At 35.1% G+C, this 12,229-nt stretch overlaps 1 pseudogene; it reads left to right on the forward strand.

Moving 5' to 3' along the window:
* The first annotated feature begins 791 nt into the window (after positions 1-791).
* LOC132552813 (sodium-dependent multivitamin transporter-like) lies at positions 792-11,492 on the forward strand (annotated as a pseudogene).
* The last annotated feature ends 737 nt before the right edge of the window (positions 11,493-12,229 follow it).

Raw genomic sequence — 12,229 nt, forward strand, 5'->3', positions numbered from 1 at the left:
TAGACACAGCGGTAGATTTAAATTAGCATTAGTAAAGATAAGAAAGAATTAAGTAAACAGAATGTTCTTTTCGTCTTAATTAAAAACAGTCTATATCGTGGGGTCAAAACTGAAACCTTTCATTTGTGCTTCACATCCAATTCGATGAAATTTAACTCTTATTCGTCACAAAACAAAGAATATCTTCTATATATTCTGAGTGCGTCCTGCTAACTCGAGTTTACACTGACACCTAGGTGTCATAGGGTTACTGTGGTAAATTGCGGGTTTTCACTTAACGTTGACATTTGGCAATTGAGCCCAAGTGAAGTTATAGTACAATAAGAGTACAAACTAATATCCAATGTGTTGTGTTTTGTATAAGATACATTTAATAGCATGCTAAATAAATATTGGGTTTACCATTTGTGTCTATTTTGGAAAAAATCGATATAATTTTACTATTAGTAAATTAATGATAATTTTTAATGGTTCTTAAAAATCAAATCGATCAATGCGAGAAATGGATAAGAATAATCTAATTTTTATGTGAACAATAACGACAACATAAGGATTTAGATAATTCCTGCACAACTCCGAGGCAAAAAAACAAAATGAACAAAACGTGCAGATGAACTTAGACAGGGATGTACTGATACCTTAGTCAGGTATCCAGGTCATTACGTAAAAAAACATACTTTTCTCGTTCTAAATATAGATTAACGTCTTCTTGAATGAATAGGAGCCTATATAATCGACTGAAAAGAAAGGGGAAGCCATTTTGATATCCTTCTGTTCAAGCGCTGAGCAGCATGGCTGAAACGTTATACTTTGTGCAGTACATAATATTCGGTGTAACATTGCTTGTTTCCATTTCGATAGGAATATATTTTGCTAAATCAGGAGGAAAACAGAGAACAGTGGAGGAATATTTACTGGGAAATAGAAATATTTCATTCTGTCCTATAGCCATTTCCATGTTGGTGACATTCCAATCTGGAATTAGTCTTCTAGGTTTACCAGTGGAAATATACCAGTATGGTACACAGATATAGGAATAATAGGCCTCGTTACCGGATATGCACTGGTAGCTTTGTTCTTTGTTCCGGTGTTTCATCCATTACAGCTGACAAGTGTGTATGAAGTAAGTATTGGTGTAAGTTTGAGTTTAATGATTTTCAAATTTTATGCACAAAACTAGCACGTGATCAGGAGGATGGCATAGCTGTCATATCCGTTATATTCATACTTGCATTGCATACACTCTAGCTTACCAACCACATTGTGTGTAATTATCAATATTTACCCATGGCGGTTACGCACGCGCTAGTGTTGACGGTTTTGTGGTTATCGGTTTTATATGCGGGATGTTTGCTTCCATTGAAATGTGTTTTATATGTAAAGTTACATTATTTGATATCAGAAACAGCAAATAAAAACACCAGTCGACTCATTTACGCTAGGAACTATATTGTTGTCATGGCGACCCGAAAGACGTCTAGGTAGTGCTTTCTGCCTCTTATGGTATGCTATGGCAGTTCAGTTGAAATTGCAGCTGTTTACCTACGTGTATAATGTGTCTTTATGTTTTTTTTTTTTAATATTTATCACATATAAATGAAATTTATTTCATGAAATAAATACATTTGTGTTAGATGGTTACTTTATATATTCATGTATATATATATGTATAATTGTCATAATCCTACAGATGTTCTTCACATTATAATGTTATGTAAGTTGGCTCTTGCATGATTTTGTTATTTGGAATAAGATCTTGAACTCTGACCACATGGTGACCATCTGTTACCCTATGTAGTTTGTATCTCTTAATATTTGGATGTTATGTGTGAGCTAAGAGGGCCGTGTAGGGCAACTCGCTATGCGGTCACGGTTTTAACTTGACCAGTCAGAGGGGCTGTTCACGTGACCAGCGGCAGTAGCCGTGATGCTAGGCGGTCAGGGCCTGGATTGACCAATCAGCGAGGCGCGCACCTCTTCGTGATTTTGATCGCGTCATATCTTCATCACTCCTCATAATTTTTCTGCTGCTGTGATTACTTTTAATATCTTTCGAAGTCCCACCCATACCACACTCCCACATTTTGTCTTGAGCCAGCTTATATATCCATGTTTTTTTTTTTTTTTTTAAATTCAAACTTATGTTTGTATGCCGATAATTTGTACCCCATCTTTTTGTTGTACATATAGACTGAAGTTAATGTCATTCAGATCTATATATTATATAACAACAGTGATTGATATTATGGTTGTATTTGAAATGTTCCTGTCATTTAATAAATGACCATTTGACATTTCTTTTCCCTGTTGTTTTTGTTTATAAGACATGTACAACAAATAACAAGCTGCAGTCTCTGAGCTGGGTTACCATGCTAACACAAATATAAGAATTGCTATAGGTGTGGTTACATTTGGGTCGCTACAGGATTAACGTTGTACACGTTACATTGCCCCTATGGAAACGTACTTTGATGTACGTATAGATAATTTCTTTTAAAAAAGAAATAGCATATTAACCATTTTTATGGTGATAATTTTTGAAAGGTTCAAAAAATTAAAAGTGAAAAATCCATGTGTTGCCGAACTACTTTTTTCCGGTACAGATTTAAGAGTATGTAACAGGAAATGTTTAAGCTTGACATATATTTTTACCTGAATAAGATTTATTCTCTTTTATTTTTCCGTCAACCTTTTTAGATAAATTTTCGTTTTTCATTACAATGTAAGTGTATGGTAGTGAATTTTGCCAAGACGAATGATGACATTATGGAAAATTATGCTTCTGTTTTTTTCTACTATTGCACTGAATGAGTCTGATTCGTTATTTCTATTATTACATATTAATAATATTATGATTTAAAAAAAATATCTCTTAGAATTAACATGATAATAGATAAGTATACCGATACTTTTGTTTTTCTTTTTTGTCTTTTTTGATTTGCTGTTTTTTGTTTTCCTTTCAGTATCTCGAAATGCGTTTCCGGTCACGCATAGTTAGGATCATCGGAAGTGTATTAGGCATCTTATTTACGGTAAAATATGATTAAATGCCGGCAGGAAGAAGGGTGTACAATATTTTATAACCTCTTGTTCTACTCGTGTTTATAATTATATACTAAACAAGATCTGGTAACGTGAGTGTTATTGTTTAATGTGTATATATATTGTATCAATACTTTGTTGTGTAGAAATTCTAAAAAGTTTTATCTACTTTACCAGGTGATATACATGGCTGTCGCATTGTTTGTACCATCTCTGGCTTTGGAAACAAGTGAGTTTTAATATTCGTAGTTTTTGTATTATCTTTAGTTTGAGACTCCAGTGGTGCATCGCATCTCCTTCGTATTTAGCCAAGTAATCATTGACGAATCCGTATGCACAATGAGTCTAGCATCGTAACGTTGTTGCTTGTCAAGGAACTCAGATGCAGTCAGAAGAAGTTGAAGTTGTTCATAGTTCTTAATAATAGCATTTCCTTCTTCAGACTTGGATACCTTTACTGCATCACCAAGATAAGATAGAGCTATTTCAGTTTTGCACGTAAAACGGCAACCCACCACGTAGGATTAGTTTTTCAATGCAGAAAATACAGACCACACAATACAATTGTTAACAAGATACTTGATTTGATATGGTATTACGATATAATTGCGCGATATATTGACCTTGGCTGTTTTGATGTCTGCTAAGGCGTTGATAATATCAATAGTACTCTGCAACTTCCTTAATTATAACAAGACGTATCCTTGTGGTAAAATATATAAATAATATTAATGTTTTTTACTTTGTTGGATATATCGTCTTCTGAAAAATTGTTCGGAACACGGAATGTCTCTTGGTGTAAACTTCTTTCCCAGAACAACGACGTCAGAATGTTTTCCATCTTGATTCGTTGTTGCTTTTATGACTGTTTCCGCGAAAAGTTCAAATTTCCTTTCATACATTTGTACATGACTAAAGATTAGTGAAAATTATATAAAGCATTAGGTAGAATATAAGAAAAGTCTACATGGATACCATTTCACTAATATTTATTATCATCATCTATGGAAAGTTACCACTGTTTAGGACCATTAAATGCATTACTCCAATATGTTTGCTTCAGTGACCAGCCTATCTGTATGGGTCTCCATACCGCTAGCTGCAACAGTGTCCGTCATCTACACTATGTTTGTAAGTATCAAAACACATCCTCGGTACTCAAGGGTTACGATAACTTTCGCTCACTGTGCTCTTAGACATTTCACGAAAAAATTGAAGGCACAAGCAAAGTAATTTTATCGGTCTAAAGCGAGGTTAAGAAAAAAGACCAATCACGGACTGATATGTTCCTTCAAAGATTACAAATGAGCGACACCTAACTTCAAAGCAAGTACAATATACCGTGACGTGACCTCCAGATTCATTTAATGTACATGAAAGGATCAAACTAGTCTTTTCGGTGGCACACGGTGTCTCACATGGAACCTTCAATTTTGCAATGCCACTTCCAGTGGTGTAGGGAGCGAAAGTGATCTAACCCACGGAGTATCAATGATGAAATGTATGCGCTATGATTTTGTAAAAATTCACGCTGCAATATACTGCCGATTGCCTAACACAGGATACCCCACCCGGTAACATTATACTGACAACGTGTGAAATAGTCGTTGCTAAACTTTAAGCAGGGAGTATTAGCTACCATGTAAAAGACTATGGTAGGTCACAGCCAGGGGACAGAACTCAGATGGCGAACACTCATCTAAAGGGAAGTAAAAGGGAGACAGTGGCAAGGGAAATATAAGGAAGAAGAAAGGGCTTTAGAAAAAAACGGAGAAAAAGATACAAAGTTATATTGCCTCTTCTGTTTTCTGATAAAGTGATGGATGCAGCGGCTACAATTCATACGCCCTACCTGTAGGTCATGAACTCGTGTTGATAAGAATTTTCTGCCCCCACCCGGCAGTATAAAGAAATGTGTCAGATGCTCGTTAACATGCATGACGATTTCATTCTCAGGATAGCTTAGTATATATCGTAGATGAATCAGAACACATGTTCTCCGTATACTTGTTCAGGCATCTTCGAGTAAATCTTTCACTTGTCCACATGATGCCCCCGTCCCAATGATTTAAGTTTTAATGTGGATTCCTTGATTATCCATATGCGGCCCTCAGATCACAATTTACTTCCATTTCGTTGTACACGAATGAAGTCGACAAAAAATCATAACAACTAAATTGTCAATTTCCTCCGGTAAACTGTGGAGGTAAATTAATTTTGGTCTGAGGCCTTATGAAGGAGTTGTATGTCGACATACCCGTGACGATCTCTTATCCAATCAGAACAAAAGATACATTTTCATATCTATAATATTTTATTATAAAGAAAAACCACAAAATGAAAATAGAAATATTTCTTAATTTGATATAACTATACACGTAGAATATATCAATATCATTCATGTAATCAGGGTGGAATAAAAGCTGTGGTGTGGACAGACGTGTTCCAATTTCTCGTCAGGATGACTGGTATCGTGGTCCTTTTGGTAAAGGTAAATTTATGAAGATATTATTAAGTAAGCTTAATGAACTTGGTAAAAGGGAATTTTTCATGGTTAATGTAAACCCATTTTTCGGTAAAATTGAAGAAAAAAAATTGAATACTTGCTCTATAACATACCTCCATTTAGGAGTCGAAGAAAATGGACTTTTTCATACTTAACCTGATTTTTATGAGTTTGTATAGGAAATGTAAAAGTGGTTTTACAAATGTCTGTCAATATACTGAAGATTTCATGATTTCAAAGTTTAAAATATAATGTACAAATTTTAAATTGTCTGACAAAATAAGGTGGATATACATAAGCACGCATTTTAGTACATTATTGTCCATTTTAGTTTTACTGTTTATTGTAGGGTATCATTGGATCAGGAGGATTACTTCAAGTCTGGAAAACATGTTCTGAACAAGGAAGAATTCAGTTTTTCAAGTACTGTAAAGACGAAAAAAACCAAAAAAAAAAAAAAAAAAAACCAAAAACAAAAACAAAACAAAACAAAACAAAAAGAAAACACCAACTTGTCAACATATTCATAATCCCAACTCAAATTCAATAAAAATTAAGGCATTATATAAACAAAAAAATTACACGCAAACTTCCAGTAAAAGTACAATGAGAATATGACCAGGTGTTCCGGAAGAGTAAGCGTCGTCTACATTATCGATGACACTCGCCATGTAAACCTTGGTCAATCCAATTAAGTAATGTCATGTTCTCAAATGAGGCCAGGGTATACAACAACGGAATCAACAGGCAAACAAACACGCATCAAACACGTCCAGCTTCATATCGTACAACGAAATATTTCTCAATGAGATCATTATGACGACAGTTAATGTGTCTTTTAAGTTGAATAAAAATTGCAGACTTTGAGGAACAATAAATGAAGACGACAAAAAATTCTTAAATAACTTTTTGATGCAGCATAACGCTGTTGCTTCGATGTGTTCTAAAGTATATGTTAATGATAGCATATTTTTTATCGATGAAACTGGCAACTGATAAGATATATTTCAGTTCACAATATCTGAGATAAAATGGTTTTCTTTTTAAATTGATATAGTTTATATCTTTGTTTGTGTTTTCGTTCTAAATTAAGTATGACTTTTATCTGTTACCATATATCATGGTTCATGCTTTCTACTTATCTTCTTAGGTCTCCGTTTTAAGTCTGAAGTCTTTATTGGTTGGTTTACTAATGCTACTACTCCGTATACCCGTTTTAACAAAACCTATTTTTATCTTTTAAACAACAATTACAGCACTGAACCCGATCCAACAGCTAGACAGACCTTTTGGGCTGTTACTTTAGGAACTGTTACGTTGTGGATAGGAAATGGTATTAGCCATTAGTGCAGAAAATTAGTTCAACGCCCTCTATAAGGGAGGCTCGGAAGTAGGTAGCTTAACGAAGATGAAAGTACATAACAGATATTATTTTGGTATCGAATTTATAAACAATGGTTTTTGGACGTCAAAATACCACTCTATAACATCATAGGATTTTATTGAATATTACATATGTAACTGGAATCATATCCAAAATCTATCTGTTATTTCGGTGTTTCTTTAGAGCGGTCATCGCCAATCTACCAGCCGCTGTCATCCTGGAAACTCTTATGGCTTTACTTGGAATGGTCCTATTCGCCTTCTACCACCACAAAGCATGTGATCCTACACGTGCAGGCTTTATAAAAAATTCTAACCAGGTACTAATATCAATTATTTTTCATGGTGTTATTCATCCAGCAGGATAATATCGCATTGATCAAGGTTGCAATAATTAATAGTGAAATAAATTTTCTTGTTGGTTAATTGCTTAATTTTGAGGTAATATCCTGATTAACAAACAAAACAATCAAAGTAGCTCAGTGGCTGTTACAATTTTACTTTAAATGATATATTTTGTTGCATAAGTCATTCAATACTTATCACTTGTTTAATTATTATAAATATTCAGATTTTGTCAGTGGGTTGATATGTTTTAGTATATGAAATTAAGCGCTCATTAATGTCTCGTTCAATTTTGTTCTTGTTTCAGCTTGTACCATATTTTGTCATGGAACAAATGTCCTTCATTCCGGGATTTGTTGGTATTTTCATGGCATGTCTTTTCAGTGCTACTTTGAGGTTCGTCAATTACATGTTCATAAATGACATTTTTATACGCATCTCCTCTGAAATTGATTATATTTATCACGCACCAATGAAACAATATGAACATTGAAGTTACACAGAAATGGTAGGGATCAAGTGTGAGCAGGTTTTTTTTCAGAAGAAATGTTGGTTGCCATAGTAACGAAATTACTAAACACCGTTTTTTCTGTTATGGCCCATGGCTCATCAATCCATTGATCAATTTTGATAACATATCAAAGCATATGAGTGCTAAATATATATCAAAGTTAACACAACAGGTGTTCTAGAAACGCTACTATGGAAATATAAAGGGAGCTTCAGATTGGTCAAAATTGTGATTATGTCCAGTTATTTGAAAATTGATTTATAAGGGTTTTGAAGAATGATAATTACCATGGTATTATCATCCAAATCATCCTGCGTCTTTCGGTTGCCATAGTAACCATTGCTTAGAGGGATCTTTTACAGATGTCTAAATTTCGCAACCAATTTCAATTTAATTATGTGTACAGATATCTTATGAACCAAATGTAGAGATGCATACTTTTTATCAAAACATTCGTTTGCCTAGGTAACCGGGTCACTAAATATATGTATTTGTGCAATGATCCATAGCGTTTATTAATTATGATAAGCAAATGGAACATAAAAAGGGAATTGAACATGTGTAGGGAAATTCATGGTCATACCTAAAATCTAGTCTAAATATCTAAAGGAAAAACAAATGAATAAAAGGCCGATCGAAATAGAACATAAATCGGTGCTAAAAATCGAGCCTACCAACATATTCATGCAATATAAAAGCAACAACCTGACTAGAAAGCAATGTGGATGCTAATTAAATATCAGCATTTCCAGTTCTAGCCACGAGGAGGCCTCCACAATAAGAACCTTCTTATTTATTTATTTTCTTTTTTTCTTTTTTTTTTTATTAATGTTTGAACAGAAGTAAAAATCTTACAAACCGACTTGTATCAGATCTAAATGTACAAGATGCGTGACTTGAATATTCGTCTTTTGTTTTGAATAACAAATCTTTGGCAGATTGCACTTGCATTGATGGTTCGTGCATGATGTAAGTGCATGAGGGCTAGTGATGACAATCTATCCTCATCCATTGTACTACGCATATACCTTTTAATGCGACGAAGCCCAGAAAATGAGCGTTCGGCCTCACAAGAGGTGACGGGTAAGGTGCAACCAATGTGAAGAAGTGTTTTGATGTCTGGAGAGATGTCCCCGTCTGCAGTTTTGTTGGTATTTAAAATATTGTCCTCGAGTTTCCCACAAATCCTTTCCATTCCAACAAATGCAACAAATTCAGAAGAAAGTTTTTGTATTTCTGAATCTGACAGGGTCAACATTTGCTTAGGAACCAAACAAAATGCAACACTGTTATCTTTGTGAAATCTGTCATTAAGCTCAGCTGATAAATGATCCAGAAATGGAACAGCTGCTGTGGCTTTGTAATATTGTTGTTCTCTGTGTTTGCCTACCACATGTTCTCGGGATCTTCTCTTCTATTTCAAGCTCGTATGCGATTCGTTTGCAATCTTCATACCACGTTTCAAACTCAACATCTATCCCCGGACCCCCCTCCTCTGGATCCGCGCATGCGAACAGAATAATCGGCAAATTCCAATGCAGTGCTTAGAAAGCATCGCCCTGGTCCATCAAAACAACGAAATTTATAACATCACTATATTTCACTGACAAAAATATAATAAAAGCTCTTGTATCACTTTGACGTTTCGACGACTGCCGCCGTCTTCAAACAAATAATCAGTGTGAAGGGACATATATCTGCATTACAGGCTACAGTATTCATTGGCGAGATGGTAATAAATTCTCAGGTTGTTAGTATAATGTAATGTACACAAAGATAAAAGGTAATGTGACGAGATGGCTATAAGATTATAGTGAATCTTCAGATTTGGAATATGTAAATACACTATATAAGATTATTGCTGTACGATAATGAAATACACCTTTCCAGTGCTGTGTCCTCGAGTTTGAGTGCCGTGTCCGCACTGATATGGAAAGATATTGTGGATCCGACCCTTTCTCGAACCAGCGGGACCGGAGTTAGAGACACTTTCGTCACAAAAATCACAGGTAGTTTTTAACAAAACAAAAAACCGTAAGTTTGATCAGGTAATTGACAAATAATCAACAGAAAGTTCTGAATACAATTTCTGCAATTATAAGACTTTTAAAATCGCGGTGTAAGTGAAACTAAATCTAGATGTTTTAGTCAAAGTTAAGTATGATACAAATGTGATACTCAATCTCCATTACAGTCATGTGTACTGGAATAGTGACAGTGGGTCTAGCTTTTCTGGCCATGAATCTTAATGGCACCATCACACAGGTACGTTTTGTGGTATACATCATTATCAAACGCACTCCGTTATTTCAGTCACTTAATTGTTTCCTGTATAACCATGGTTACGTCAAAAGGAAAGTCTAACGCGTAGATAAATATAATGAGAATATATGGCCAGTGTCTTAAAATAGAAGATGTATTTTGGCGAAGGTGAAGAAAGACAAAAGAGGAGAGAATTTTGTCTTTCTGTCCCGAGCCTAAAAACGGCATATGTTTTAAGACACTGACCATGTATTCTATTTATCCTGCAATACTGTTTGAAAATCAGACAATCAAAACTTCAGTAGTTTTGTTGTCCAAACTTTGTTTACCTTTCGTTGACATTACGCAGACGTTTATCTGATGACGTCTGCCAAAACAATTGCTCCGCGAAGAAATGTAGAACCAAACTTAAACGGATGTGATAACGATTTTATGAATTATCGTTAATAAACTTATTTATTACAACGCATAAAATTACTTATTTCAACAGTTATTAATATTATTCAACGTAATTTTACAGTAAATTCAGAAAGTAATTCTGTGGAATTACCGCACGTGCTAAAATACAGCTTTTTTCCGTCACTGCCGAATATAACAAAAATAAATATGTGGCAGGTGTATTCCTACAATGGCACTGCCAGTTGCAGGATAAATGTTACGAATAAACTATGCGTGTTCTAGTTACATCAAGATTTTATGGAATGTGTGTAAAATTCCATTAGAAGTATGTAGAGTGAGGTACACGCTATGGTATATCCTCGTATGTTTGTTCTCTAGATCACCATTGGTACTTTGTCGGCCACTTCCGGTCCTTTAGTCGGTGTTTTTCTCCTCGGTATGATTCTACCATGGGCAAATGCTAAGGTACGTTGTACTTGCTAGTTTTGAAAACAAATAAATACTGAAGGAAACATTCTTGCAAACAATGCATTAAATGTTCTCTTTGTCCAAAGTTCAAATAGAACATGTACATTTATCTTGAGATTAGTTTTCATCTAACAAATAGAGTTGCTGTGTAAAGCGACATGAGCCTTCGATGTATTGGCTTTAATTCAAAACTCCATTTCGAGATTAACGAGCAGGATTTGGTTTAACGTTCTCGAATGTGTACGTGAACATTTTTACATAGATATATTCATTCGTTATTTTCAGAGTGCCATTGTTGGAGGATTTATGTCATTTTGTTTGTGTGTTGCCATGGCTATTGGGGCAAATACAACGCAAAATCCATCCCGTCATGCATTATTACCGGAAGTACCAATTTATGGTTGTCGCACTAATATGACCGGTGACAATTGTCTTTCTGCATCTGTGAGCAAAGAAGACCATACTTATCGATCCACGTTCGGATACAATTTGTCTACCAGTATGACAGATATAGAAATACGTCACAATGACATCGAGGGGTACGTAATTAGCAGAATTCCATTTAGTCACTACTAATCCGGATTCCCTCCAACGCTAATTGTTGTCCTACTTTCCAAACATCAATAATAATCCAGTTGTCTCACTCTCCAAACATCACTAATCCAGTTTTTAACGACGGTTATGATCCGGATGTGCCGCTGTTCAGACAACCTTAATTTGGTGCTGTATCGCTGTTAAGACAACCTTAATTTGGTGCTGTATCGCTGTTCAGACAACCTTAATTTGGTGCTGTATCGCTGTTCAGACAACCTTAATATGGTTCTGTATCGTTGTTCAGACAAACTTAATTTGGTGCTGTATCGCTGTTCAGACAACCTTAATTTGATGCTGTATCGCTGTTAAGACAACCTTAATATGGTGCTGTATCGTTGTTCAGACAAACTTAATTTGGTGCTGTATCGCTGTTCAGACAACCTTAATTTGATGCTGTATCGCTGTTCAGACAACCTTAATATGGTTCTGTATCGCTGTTAAGACACCCTTAATTTGGTGCTGTATAGCTGTTCAGACAACCTTAATATGGTGCTGTATCGTTGTTCAGACAACCTTTTAATTATTGCTGTATCGCTGTTCAGACAACCTAAATTTGGTACTGTATCGCTGTTCAGACAACCTTAATATGGTTCTGTATCGATGTTAAGACACCCTTAATTTGGTGCTGTATCGCTGTTCAGACAACCTTAATATGGTTCAGTATCGCTGTTAAGTCACCCTTAATTTGGTGCTGTATCGCTGTTCAGACAACTTTAATT

Source organism: Ylistrum balloti, unplaced genomic scaffold (assembly GCF_031769215.1).
Source record: "Ylistrum balloti isolate Yb309-2 unplaced genomic scaffold, AGI_CSIRO_Ybal_v1 Utg370280, whole genome shotgun sequence".
NCBI lineage: Eukaryota > Metazoa > Mollusca > Bivalvia > Pectinida > Pectinidae > Ylistrum > Ylistrum balloti.